This window comes from Pongo pygmaeus, chromosome 13 (assembly GCF_028885625.2).
Source record: "Pongo pygmaeus isolate AG05252 chromosome 13, NHGRI_mPonPyg2-v2.0_pri, whole genome shotgun sequence".
Taxonomy (NCBI): domain Eukaryota; kingdom Metazoa; phylum Chordata; class Mammalia; order Primates; family Hominidae; genus Pongo; species Pongo pygmaeus.
Genome location: NC_072386.2, coordinates 87,622,359 through 87,634,386, shown reverse-complemented (window position 1 = coordinate 87,634,386; position 12,028 = coordinate 87,622,359). Strand labels below are relative to the sequence as shown.

At 41.8% G+C, this 12,028-nt stretch overlaps 1 protein-coding gene across 15 annotated transcripts in view; it reads right to left on the bottom strand.

Annotated features, from left to right (window-relative positions):
* CCDC180 (coiled-coil domain containing 180) overlaps positions 1-2,018 on the bottom strand; it is a 96,922-nt gene extending 94,904 nt beyond the window's left edge. For all 15 annotated transcript variants that reach the window (XR_010123336.1, XR_010123337.1, XM_054502159.2 and 12 more), the window contains exon 1: positions 1,908-2,018. The gene's annotated coding sequence lies outside the window, so the exon portion shown is untranslated. The remainder of the gene's footprint in view (positions 1-1,907) is intronic.
* Positions 2,019-12,028: the final 10,010 nt, after the last annotated feature.

Here is a 12,028-nt window from a genome sequence, read left to right as displayed (position 1 = left end):
TTGACTATTCTAAGATGAATGGGATTTTGAGTTCTTGGGAGACAGGAATCACTTCAAGGTCTGTTCTTTACCCTCCAGCAAACAAGACAAGGGCCCACAAGGGCTCAAGAAACTCTACAAACATTCATGGAATCAGTAAAAAAAGAATGACTAACTTTGAGTAAGGGGTGATCTGGGGGACAATTCCAGCCCTATCTCACTGATCCCCTTCACTGATCTTTGCAGGAGCCACACTGGAGAAATGTACAAATATTTCTTGTACAAATGTCATGGTTTCCCAACATCTTATCATCCTGTTGTCATGCCATTGCTTCTATAGTTCCTGCTGCCAGTTCACTCACAAACCCAATCGTGTTTATCTCTGAAAGTGGAGCTCATACACTATCATGTTCATGCACCTGCTTGATCTTGAATGATTTGCTAAACTTCCAGAGCATTTTACTTTATCCTTTTTCTCTCTTAAGATAGCAGGTCCCTCATACCATGTCTTATCTCCTTCTCGTAGACCATGAGCTTCTCCCAGCCCAGGACTGAGCTGAATCAGCTCTCTGCCCTCTTCCAACTCTTAGTCCAGTGCTTGGCATAAAATAGGTATTCCATAAATACTTAAGAAACAATGTAATCCCAAATTTGTTATTCATTGTTGCACAGAACTGTAGTTGTCCCTTGAAATCCATTCTCCCTTCTTTGGGCACAGAGCTAGACTACATTTCCCAGCCTCCCTTATACTGGGTATGGCTACATGACTAGGTTCTTGCCAACAGAAGTGGAGTAGAAGGAACATATGATACTTCCACACCTAGTCCATGGAAACCCTCCACAAGCATCTCTCCTTGCTTTGCCCCCTTCTGTTGACTATATGCAGATTGTGATGAGGTCCTCCAGGATGGTGAAGGCACATGATGGAAGAATTCTGGGTTTCTGAATGACCACACAGAAGAGTGCAGCTTCCCCTACCTGAACACCCAACTCACCACTGTTGTGTGGGTAAAAAAAAATATACTGTTAAGCCACAGGAATTTAGGAGGTTATCTGGTACTTCAGCATAACCTACCTAATACACTCACCTAAAAACTTAATCACAGGATTTACTTAAATAGGTATTCTCCTACTACATTTAAAATGAACAGAAGACAATTTAGCCTTGCCATTTTTATGCATCCATTTTGACCCTACTTTTAACTCAGCCATTTTATCTCAGATAACTTTGACCACACAAAATGTTTTGATTCTATTCTTAATAAAATATTGAAGTCAGAATTATGCCAGCACTTAAAATGTCTTGTTGAGAAAGCAAACTTAAAAAAGGATGTTTAATCTGCTTAAAAATATAGTATGGTAAACCAATTCTAGTTATCTGCTTTTATTTTTAATTCAATTAAAATAAATTCAATTATTAATTTATAATAAGTTCAACAATTTTAAATTCAATTATTGAAAAAGAATTGAAATTATTTTTTTAGAATCAATTATTTTACATTTAAATGATTTGATTTTTGCTCACAGAAGAATTTATTGATCACAGATTCTACTAGTGTAAGTTTTCTTTAGGGATGACTATTTCTACCAAGTAAACTTTCCTGGCTCAAATTTTGCATATCAAAATATTCTTAAATATATTTTTCTTCTATCAGGTTTTAGTTGACAATAAATTTTACCATGTGGCATTTTAACCATTATAGTTTTATTTTTTGTGGATTATTTTTACTAGTCATATTCACCATGTGGGTAAAAATGTCCTTGGAATCAAAATGGTGGGGTTGAAGCATTGTACTTCTTTGATTTACCAAGATTCAATTTTGATCCAGCTCTTTAGGAACATGCTGCTTGCCTCAAAGACTCCATAACCCTATCCCCAACCCTGCCCCACTTATAAAATATAAAAAGGTTTTCTTAGAGCTACTTACAAGATAAGGCAGATGAATGCCAACACAATGGTTCCAATCATTCTGCTTGGAAATTGAAAGCAGGGATCCCACTCATATATCCTGGTTTGGAACCAAGACTTTTTTTTCTCTCTGTAGATGAGAAATAAATATCAAGAGATGAGAGGCTGGTAGGAAAACAAATGCCTGATTCATGTGAAAATAACCCCACCTTCTTTTTATCTTAGAGTATATTATAGAAAGAGACCACTGTTAGCTTCCATGGTTTTCATTCTCCCCTTATTCTTAAGAACAAAAACTGGATTTTATTTTGGGCAGAAATTCACCAAACTAAAAGATTAAAGTTCCCAACCTGTCTTGCAGCTAAGAGTGACCAGACTAAATCCAGGCTAATGACATGTGACCACAAGTGTGGTGTGGAACTTTGGAGAGGCTGTTCAGATGGAACTAACACAGCTGGGAAAGCTGACTTGTCTTGCCTTGCCTGCTGTCTGAAATGCAGATGTGGTGGCTGGTCCAAGCTGGAGCTCCAGCAGCCACACTGGACCATGAGACAGCATTGAGGATGGAAAGCACATACATGATGCTAGAACAGAAAGACAGGTGATTGGTGAACTGCCATGGTGGGCAGTCCAGGGTCAGCATAGACTGCTCACCTTCAGAGTTATTTTATAAGAGAAAGTAATAAATCTCTCTCTTCGTTGTGTCACTATTATCTGTGGTTTTCTACTACATGTAGCCAAACTGAATTCTAACCAAAGTAGTAGCTTTGCCACTGTGTGACCATGGACCAGACACATCCCTTCACTGGGGCATATGCCCACATGCATAGTGAAAGGAGCAGATGTGGTGGTGGCTTGTATGATTCTAAGATCTGCTGCTTTTGCCTGACAACATCTATATCCTCCTCTACTGGTAACAGCACCTCAGTTTTATTTTGTTTCTTTTGTTTTTGTTTTTGTTTTGATACATGGTCTCGCTCTGTTTCCCAAGCTGGAGTGCAATAGCGTGGTCACTGCTTACTGCAGTCTTGACCTCTCAACTCAAGTGGTCCTCCCACCTCAGCCTCCCAAGTAGCTGGGACCACAGATGTGCACCACCACACCTGATTAAATTGCTCATTTTTTGTAGAGACGGGGGTCTCATCATGTTGCCCAGGCTAGTCTTGAACTTGTGAGCTCAAGTGATTCTCCTGCCTCGGCCTCCCAAAGTACTGGGATTACAGGCATGAGTCGCCATGCCCGGCCTAACACCTCAGTTTTAATTTGGGGAACCACCACTCTCTGACCCTGGGTCTTAGTGGGTAAGTGATGCTGATCCCACTTCCTGGCTCCACGGGAAGGGGAGGGACATGTGATTCAGGCTTAGCCAATCAGTGCACTCCAATCACTGCCACAGTAAGTGGTTTCTGGGGTGGCGTGTGATCCAATTTGATCCAGTGAAACACATTTGTGGGACTTTTGTTTGAATAACTGGAAAGGAGCATTCGTCTTTCTTCTGGGCTTAAACCAGGAGGGTATAAACTTAGAGAGTCTGGGCGCCACCATGTGGAGGAATCCCACCTAACTGTGAGGCCCACACATAAAAGCAGAGCTGAGGGGAGATTGAGGGAGAGAGACCTAGTTCTGATGATATCAATTAAGCCTCTGGATCCAGCTTGCCTGAAACTGACTACCTCTAGACTTTTTCGTGATGGGAGCCCATAAATTTCCTTTCTTGCTTTAATCCAGTTTGAGTTGGGTTTCTGTTTTTAGCAAATGCGAGTCTTGACCACTATAGTGCCTTTCTGGTCGTCCCAGGCTCTGTCGCATCATCAGGGCTCACCAGAGTGGGTGCAAACCTGCAGGTGAATGAACAGAACTGTGGCTTACTGAGGGCGGGGTATCCTCAGGAGCTGCTTGACGTGCTCTCCCTGGTGCGCTTCCAGGACAGATTTTTCTTCCTGTAAGACAGCAGACAGGCTTACACTTTGGCTCACAAATTCTTGTTAGTGTTTTGATCTTAAGGGGGGGCAATGGCCATGGAGGGCCAGATTTGGGGTAGGAGTTGCTCTTTTGGATTTAGCCATGCTGTGGTCAAGATAGGTCTTTTCCTCCCCCCCTACACCCCACTGTTGAATTTGCCCCATGCCAAAGAGGCTGTGTTTGACAGTGGTTAAGGAAGAGGCTCTACAACTGAACTGTCTAGGTTCCATTTCTGGCTCTGCTACAGGTTAGCCACGTGAAAGGAAAATATCTTGGGCCCCCAGAATTACTAAGCTAAAGGGAAAAGTCAAACTGAGAACTGCTTAGGGCAAATCTGTCTTCCATTCTATTCAAAGTCACCCCTCTGTTCACTGAGATAAATGCATATCTGCTTGTCTCCTCTGGAGAGGCTAATCAGAAACTCAAAAGAATGCAACCATTTGTCTCATCTACCTATGACCTGGAAGCACCTTCCAGTTGTCCCGCCTTTCCAGACCGAACCAATGTTCATCTTACATATGTTGATTGATGTCTCATGTCTCCCTAAAATGTATAAAACCAAACTGTGCTCTGACCACACTGGGCACATGGTGTCAGGACCTCATGAGGCTGTGTCATGGGCACGTGTCTTCAACTCTGACAAAATAAACTTTCTAAATTAACTGAGACCTGTCTCAGATTTTCAGGGTTCACAGCTGGGTGACCTCAGGCAACTCAACTCACCTCTCTGCATCCAAGTTTCTGAATTCAGAATGTGAAGTGTAGTAACAGTACCTGCCTCTCTGGCTGTTGTAGAGATTAAACCCATCAGCACATGCAGTGCTCATACTTAGTACTCACCACCTGGAGCTCCCAGCCGAGGTGCACCCTCAGAGCCTTGACAAACATATGCAGGAAGCGACCCAGCAGGAAGGCAAGGCACAGCAGCAACGGCCAGTAAAACACAAGGGTCTCATACTTCCCCACAAACTGCAACAGAAGCAGATAGCAATGCAGCTCCAGGCAGGTGGGGCCGAGCCACCTGCTGAAGCTGCAGGACTCTGCCTGCCCCAGCTTGCTCCAGCAAGGGCCCCTCTCTCAGGCTTGTGAGTCAGTGGCCAATCCCTGATCCCCCAAACCCCCGTCACGAGAATGGGCAGTGAACTTGGAGCACAGCAACCCTGGATTCAACTCTTGGCACCCCCATTTTATTTTATAAAGCTAGCTTTCCAGTCTGCATGACAGAGCAAGACCCTGTCTCAAAACAAAACTAGTTTTCAAGGTATTTTTTTCCTTATTAGGAAGTTATTAATAAATACTCCTTTTGGAAAATACATGAGTGAGAGAGTTGGAAGTGGGTAGGTAGATGGGAGACGGAGGCAGAGAGGGAGAGGGAGAAGGAGAAACATAGCGAGAGGAAGAAATGGAAGGAGGGAGGTAGAGAAGAAGAAATAACCCATAATTGCCATAGGCTGGGAGTAACACAAGCTGAGGGAAGAGTAACAGTTCTCTCAAGATGGTACTCATCAGTTTTCTGTGTTTTTAGTTTTATTTTGATGAAAAAGATGGTTTTTCACTGTCTCAAAACAAATAATATTGTGACTTATCTTTTACACTTTACTGGTTGGTTTCATGTTTTTTACATTTTCAGAGTCATATTTCCTCCCACAGGAAATTGGGGTTTGACTTTGTGATGTTAAGGTGCAGGATGGAGATATGCTGAGATGCAGGGCTCATGTCTTCTCTTGATCCTCCTCTCCAACATATGCTTATGGCTAGATATGACCACGGTCAACATTCCTGTGTCTTTCATCTATATATCTATATGTACTATAAATTGAGACTGTACCAAACATAAAGGTCTGCATATATGCGCTCCTGGCCCAGGTGGCTTTCTTGGGCTCCCCACAACCTGCCTGGTAGCATTTCTAGGTGCATTGTGACATCCCTCTTTCAACTCGCTCCTTTTCTGGGATCCAGGGCTAAGGAGATGAACCAGTTCCCACCAACTCTGAGGACAATGTAAGGCAAAGTTGGAAGGGGCTCATCTGGTCCAAGTCTTCCATTTTATAGAAAAAGAGACAAGCTACATAGAGTGAAAAGAAATGGACTTTGGAGTCAGCCAGACCTGGCCTCAATACCCAATTCCACTGCTTCCTATGAGTGATTTAATGTACTTGAGCCTCACTTAATATACTAGTTTCTCACCTGTGAACTAGGTTTGATGAACTTCCCACCCTTCCAGGGCTGCAGAGAAGTAAAACTGCACAGCTACAACCATCTGATCTTCAACAAAAACAAGCAATGGAGAAAGGACTTCCTACTCAACAATTGGTGTTGGGATAACTGACTAGCCATATGCAGAAGATTGAAACTGGACCCCTTCCTTTCACCACAAACAAAAAGCAATCCATGATGGATAAAAGACTTAAGTGTAAAACCTAAAACTATAAAATCTCTGGAAGAGGGCAGGTGTGGTGGCTCATGCCTGTAATCCCTGCACTTTGGGAGGCCAAGACAGGTGGATCATGAGGTCAGGAGTTCGAGACCAGCCTGGCCAACATGGTGAAACCCCCTCTCTACTAAAAAATATAAAAATTAGCCAGGTGTGGTAGTGTGCATCTGTAATCCCAGCTACTGGGGAGGCTGAGGCAAGAGAATCATTTGAACCCAGGAGGTGGATGTTGCAGTGAGCCCTGATCATGCCACTGCACTCCAGCCTGGGCAGAAGAGGAGGACTCTCTCTCAAAAGAAAAAAAAAAAACAAACACTATAAAATCCTAGGAAATACCATTCTGACACAGGACCTTGGAAAGATTTCATGATGAAGATGCCAAAAGCAATTGCAACAAAATCAAAAACAGACTAGTGGAACCTAATTAAACTAAAGAGCTTCTGCATAGCAAAAGAAACTATCAACAGACTAAACAGACAGCCTACAGAATGGGAAAAAAATGTCTGAAAATTATGCATCTGACAAACGTCTAATATCCAGAATCTATAAGGAACTTAAACAAATGTACAAGCAAAAAACAAACAACCTCATTTAGAAAGAAAAAGGGCAAAGGATATGAACAGACACTTCTCAAAAGAAGACATACACACAGCTAACAAACATGAAAAATGTTCAACATCACTAATCACTAGAGAAATGCAAATCAAAACTACAATGAGATACCGTTTCATACCAGTCAGAATGACTATTATTAAAAAGCCAAAAAATAGATGCTGGCAATGTTGCAGAGGAAAGGGAATGCTTATACACTACTGGTAGGTATGTAAATTAGTTCACCCATTGTAAAAAGTAGTTTGGTGATTTCTCAAAGAGCTTGAGAATTACGCTGAGACTCAGTAATACTATTATTGAGTATATACCCAAAGGAATATAAATCATTCTACCATAAAGACACATGCACACATATGTTAATCACAGTACTATTCACAATTGCAAAGATACAGAATTAAACTAAGTGTCCATCAATGGTGAACTGAATAAAAAAATGTGGCGTACATATACCACGGAATACTATGCACCCATAAAAAAACACTATCATGTCCTTTGCAGCAATACAGATGGAGCTGGGCTCCAGGTTGAATTCTAAGGTAAGGAAACTGGCCAGGCACGGTGGCTCACACCTGTAATCCCAGCACTTTGGGAGGCCAAGGCAGGCAGATCACGAGGTCAGGAGATCAAGACCATCCTGGCTAACACGGTGAAACCCCATCTCTACTAAAAATACAAAAAATTAGCCGGGCATGGTGGTGGGCACCTGTAGTCCCAGCTACTCAGGAGGCTGAAGCAAGAGAATGGCATGAACCTGGGAGGCAGAGCTTGCAGTGAGCTGAGATCGTGCCACTGCACTCCAGCCTGGGTGACAGAGTGAGACTCCGTCTCAAAAAAAAAAAAAAAAAAAAAAAATTATTCTAAGGACACTAACACAGGAACAGCCAACCAAATACCACATGTTCTCGCTTATAAGTGGGAGTTAAATATTGAGTACACATGGACACAAATATGGGAACAACAGACATTGGGGCCTACTTGAGGGTGGAGGTTGGGAGGAGGGTGAGTATCAAAAAACTACCTATCAGGTACTTTGCTTATTGCCTGAGTGACAAAATAATCTGTACATCACACCCCCATGACACACAACTTCCATATATAAGAAACCTGCACATGTACCCTTGAACCTAAAATAAAAGTTAAAAATGAATTAAATAAAATGTGCATATAAAAAATAAACTGGATTTAGGCATGTCTATTTGTATATAAAAATGGAGCTACTGGCATAGTCATGAACCAACTAAAATATATCTCAGTATATCAAAATGGCTAATATTGATGTAAAGACAATCAATAAGAGAAGAGAAAATATTTCAGATTGGATTTAGGGTTTTACATAAAATTATCAAAGGCCGGTTGCGGTGGCTCACGCCTGTAATCCCAGCACTTTGGGAGGCCAAGGTGGGTGGATCACCTGAGGTTGGGAGTTCAAGACCAGCCTGACCAACATGGAGAAACCCCGTCTCTACTAAAAATACAAAATTAGTCGGGCGTGGTGGTGCATGCCTGTAATCCCAGCTACTCAGGAGGCTGAGGCAGGAGAACTGCTTGAACCTGGGAGGCAGAGATTGTGGTGAGCCAACATCGTGCCATTGCATTCAAGCCTGGGCAACAAGAGGGAAACTCCATCTCAAAAAAAAAAAAAAAAAAGAAAAGAAAAGAAAAAGAAAAAGAAAGAAATTATCACTGCTGGAAAACCAACAGATTATATGCCAGATGGATCATAGCAGATGTGTGAGGACTGAAATAATGTGGAATAAACATTAAAAAAAAAAAGCTTCAACAACAGACTACATCAAGCAGTATAACAAATTTCAGAACTTGAAGTCAGATCTTTTAAAATTACCCCATCAGACAAAAATAAAGAAAAAAGAAAAAAGGAATGAACAAAGCCTACATGACATATGGGACACCATAAAGCAAGCAAACATTTGAATTTTCAGTGTCCCAGAAGGCAAAGAGCAAACCATGGGGATAGAAAAGCTACTTAACAAAGTAATAAAACTTTTCAAGTCTACCAAGAGATTTAGATATGCAGATACAGGAAGCACAGAGATCCCCAAACAGAGGGTGGATCGCTTGAGCCCAGGAGTTTGAGACTGGCCTGGGCAACATAGTGAGATTCTGTCTCTACACAAAAATACAAAAGTTAGCCAGGCATGCTAGTGTGTGCCTGTAATGCCAGCTACAAGGAAGGCTCAGGTAGAAGGATTGCTTGAGCCCAGCAGGGGGAGGTTGCAGCAAGCTGAGATTGCGCCATTGCATTCCAGCCTGTGTCTCCAAAAATAAAATGTCTTGAAACAAATGAAAATTGAAACACAACATACCAAAACCTATGGGATACAACAAAAGCACTGCTAGGAGGGAAGTTGATAGCAATAAACAACTATATTTTAAAAGTAGAAAAAATTCAAATAAACAAACTAATGATACACCTCAAAGAACTAGAAAAACAAGAACAAAACAAACCCCAAATTAGTAGAATGACAGACATAATAAAGATCAGAGCAGAACTAAATGAAATATATTTTGAAAACAATACAAAGAATCAATGAAACAAAAAAAGTAAACAAAATCGATAAACTGTTAGCTAGACTAACCAAGGGAAAAAAAAAAGATGAACAAAGTAAACAAAATCCAAGATGAAAAAGAAAACATTGCCAGGCACAGTGGCTCGTGCCTGTAATCCCAACATTTTGAGAGGCTGAGGCAGGTGGATTGTTTGAGCTCAGAAGTACGAAACTAGCCTGGGCAACGTGGTGAAACTCCGTCTAAAAAAATACAAAACTTAGCTGGGCATGGTGACATATCCTTGTGAGAGGTGACAACGTGCTAGCAGCCCTCGCTTGCTCTTGGTGCCTCCTCGGCCTTGGCGTCTGCTCTGGCCGTGCTCAAGGAGCCCTTCAGCCTGCCGCTGTGCTGTAGGGGTCCCTCTCTGGGGCTGGCCGAGGCCGGAGCCGGCTCCCTCTGCTCATGGGGAAGTTTGGAGGGAGAGGTGGGGGGGTGGGTGTGGGGGGTGGGGAGGGGAGCTGGGGCTGCCGGCGGCGCTCGCAGGCCAGTGCGGGTTCCAGGTGGGCGCAGGCTTGGCAGGCCCCGCACTCGGCTCGGCAGGCCAATGCCTGTTGGGCTTGATCAGGGTACGAGCTCCCTCTGGGCTGCCAGAGTGCCCGGGCTAAGTGCACAAGTGGGATTTGTCCCAAAAATGCAGAGGTAGTTCAACATACACAAATCAACAAAGATGACACATCATATCAACAGAAAGAAGGACAAAAACCATAAGATCATTTCAAGAGATGTAGAAAAAGCATTTGATACAATTCAAAATCTCTTCATGATAAAAACTCTCAAACTAGGCATTGAAGGAGTATATAATTCCTCGACATAATAAAGCCTACATATGACAAACCCACAGTTAAAATCATACTATCACAGCTTTCAGCTTTTCCTCTAGGAACTGGAACAAGACAAGGATGTCTATTTTCGCCACTCATATTCAACACAGTACTGGAAGTCTTAGCCAGAGCAATTAGGCAATAGAAACAAGTAAAAGACATCCAAATTGGAAAAGAGAAAGTAAAATTGTCCCTCTATGCAGATGACATGATCTTGTATCTACAAAAACCTGACAACTCCAGCAAAAGCTCTTAGATCTGATAAATAAGTTCAGTAAAGTTGTAGGATATGGCCAGGCATGGTGGCTCACGCCTGTAATCCCAGCACTTAGGGAGGCCAAGGCGGGAGGATCACCTAAGGTCCAGAGTTCAAGACCAGCCTGACCAATACAGTGAAACCTCGTCTCAACTAAAAACACAAAAATTAGCCAGGCATGGTGGCATGCGCTTGTAGTCCCAGCTACTCAGGGGGCTGAGACAGGAGAAGCGCTTGAACCCAGCAGGCAGAGGTTGCAGTGAGCCAAGATTGCTCCACTGCACTCCAGCCTGGGCTACAGAGCAAGACTCTGTCTCAAAAAAAAAAAAAAAACAGTTGTGGGATAAAAAAATCAACATACAAAAATTAGTAGCATTTCTATACACCAGTAATAACTAGTTGAGAAAGAATTCAAGAAGGAAATCCCATTTATAATAGCTACAAGAAAATAAACTACTTAGGAAAAAAATTTAACCAAGTAGGTGAAAAACCTCTACAAGGAAAACTACAGAACGCTGATGAAAGAAATTGAAGAGGACATAAAGAAATGGAAATCAAATCCATGCTCCTGGATCAGAAAATATTAATGTTGTTAAAATGACCATACAACCCAAAGCAATCTACAGATTCAATAAAATCTCTATCAAAATACTAACGTCATTTTTCACAGAAGTAGAAAAAATAATCCTAAAATTCATATGGAACAAAAAAAGAGCTCAAATAGCCAAAGCAATCCTAAGTAGAAAGAAAGCTGGAGACATTATACTATCTAACTCCAACATATATTACAAGGCTCTACTGACCAAAACATCATGGTATTGGTATAAAAACAGGTATAAAATGAAACAAGATAGAAAACTCAGAAATAGATCCATACATTTACAGCCAATTGATTTTCAACAAAGGTGTCAAGGACATTCACTGAGGAAAGGACATCTCTTCAATAAATGGTGCTGGGAAAACTGGATATCCATATGCAAAAGAACGCGACTAACCTACCTTTCACTATATACAAAAATCAACTCAAGATGGATTAAAGACTTAACCATAAGGCCTGAAACCATAAAACTACTAGAAGAAAACACAGGGGGAAGCACTTCAGGACACTGGTCTAGGAAAAGATTTTATGGCTAAGACTTCAAAAGCACAGCAACAAAAACAAAAGTAGACAAAGTGGACTATATTAAACTAAAAAGCTTCTGCACATCAGAGGAAACAACACAGTGAAGAGACAACCTGTTGAATGGGAGAAAATATTTGCAAACTATTCATCCAACAAGGAATTAACATCCAGAATACACAAGGAACTCAAATACCTCAACAGTAAAACATGATAATAATTCCATTTAAAAGTGGGCAAAGGGTCAGTATTATGGCTCATGCCTGTAATCCTAGCACTTTGGGAGGCTGATGCAGGCCGACTGCTTGAGCCCAGGAGTTTCAGACCAGCCTGGGCAACATAGCAAAACCTCATCTCTACAAAAAAA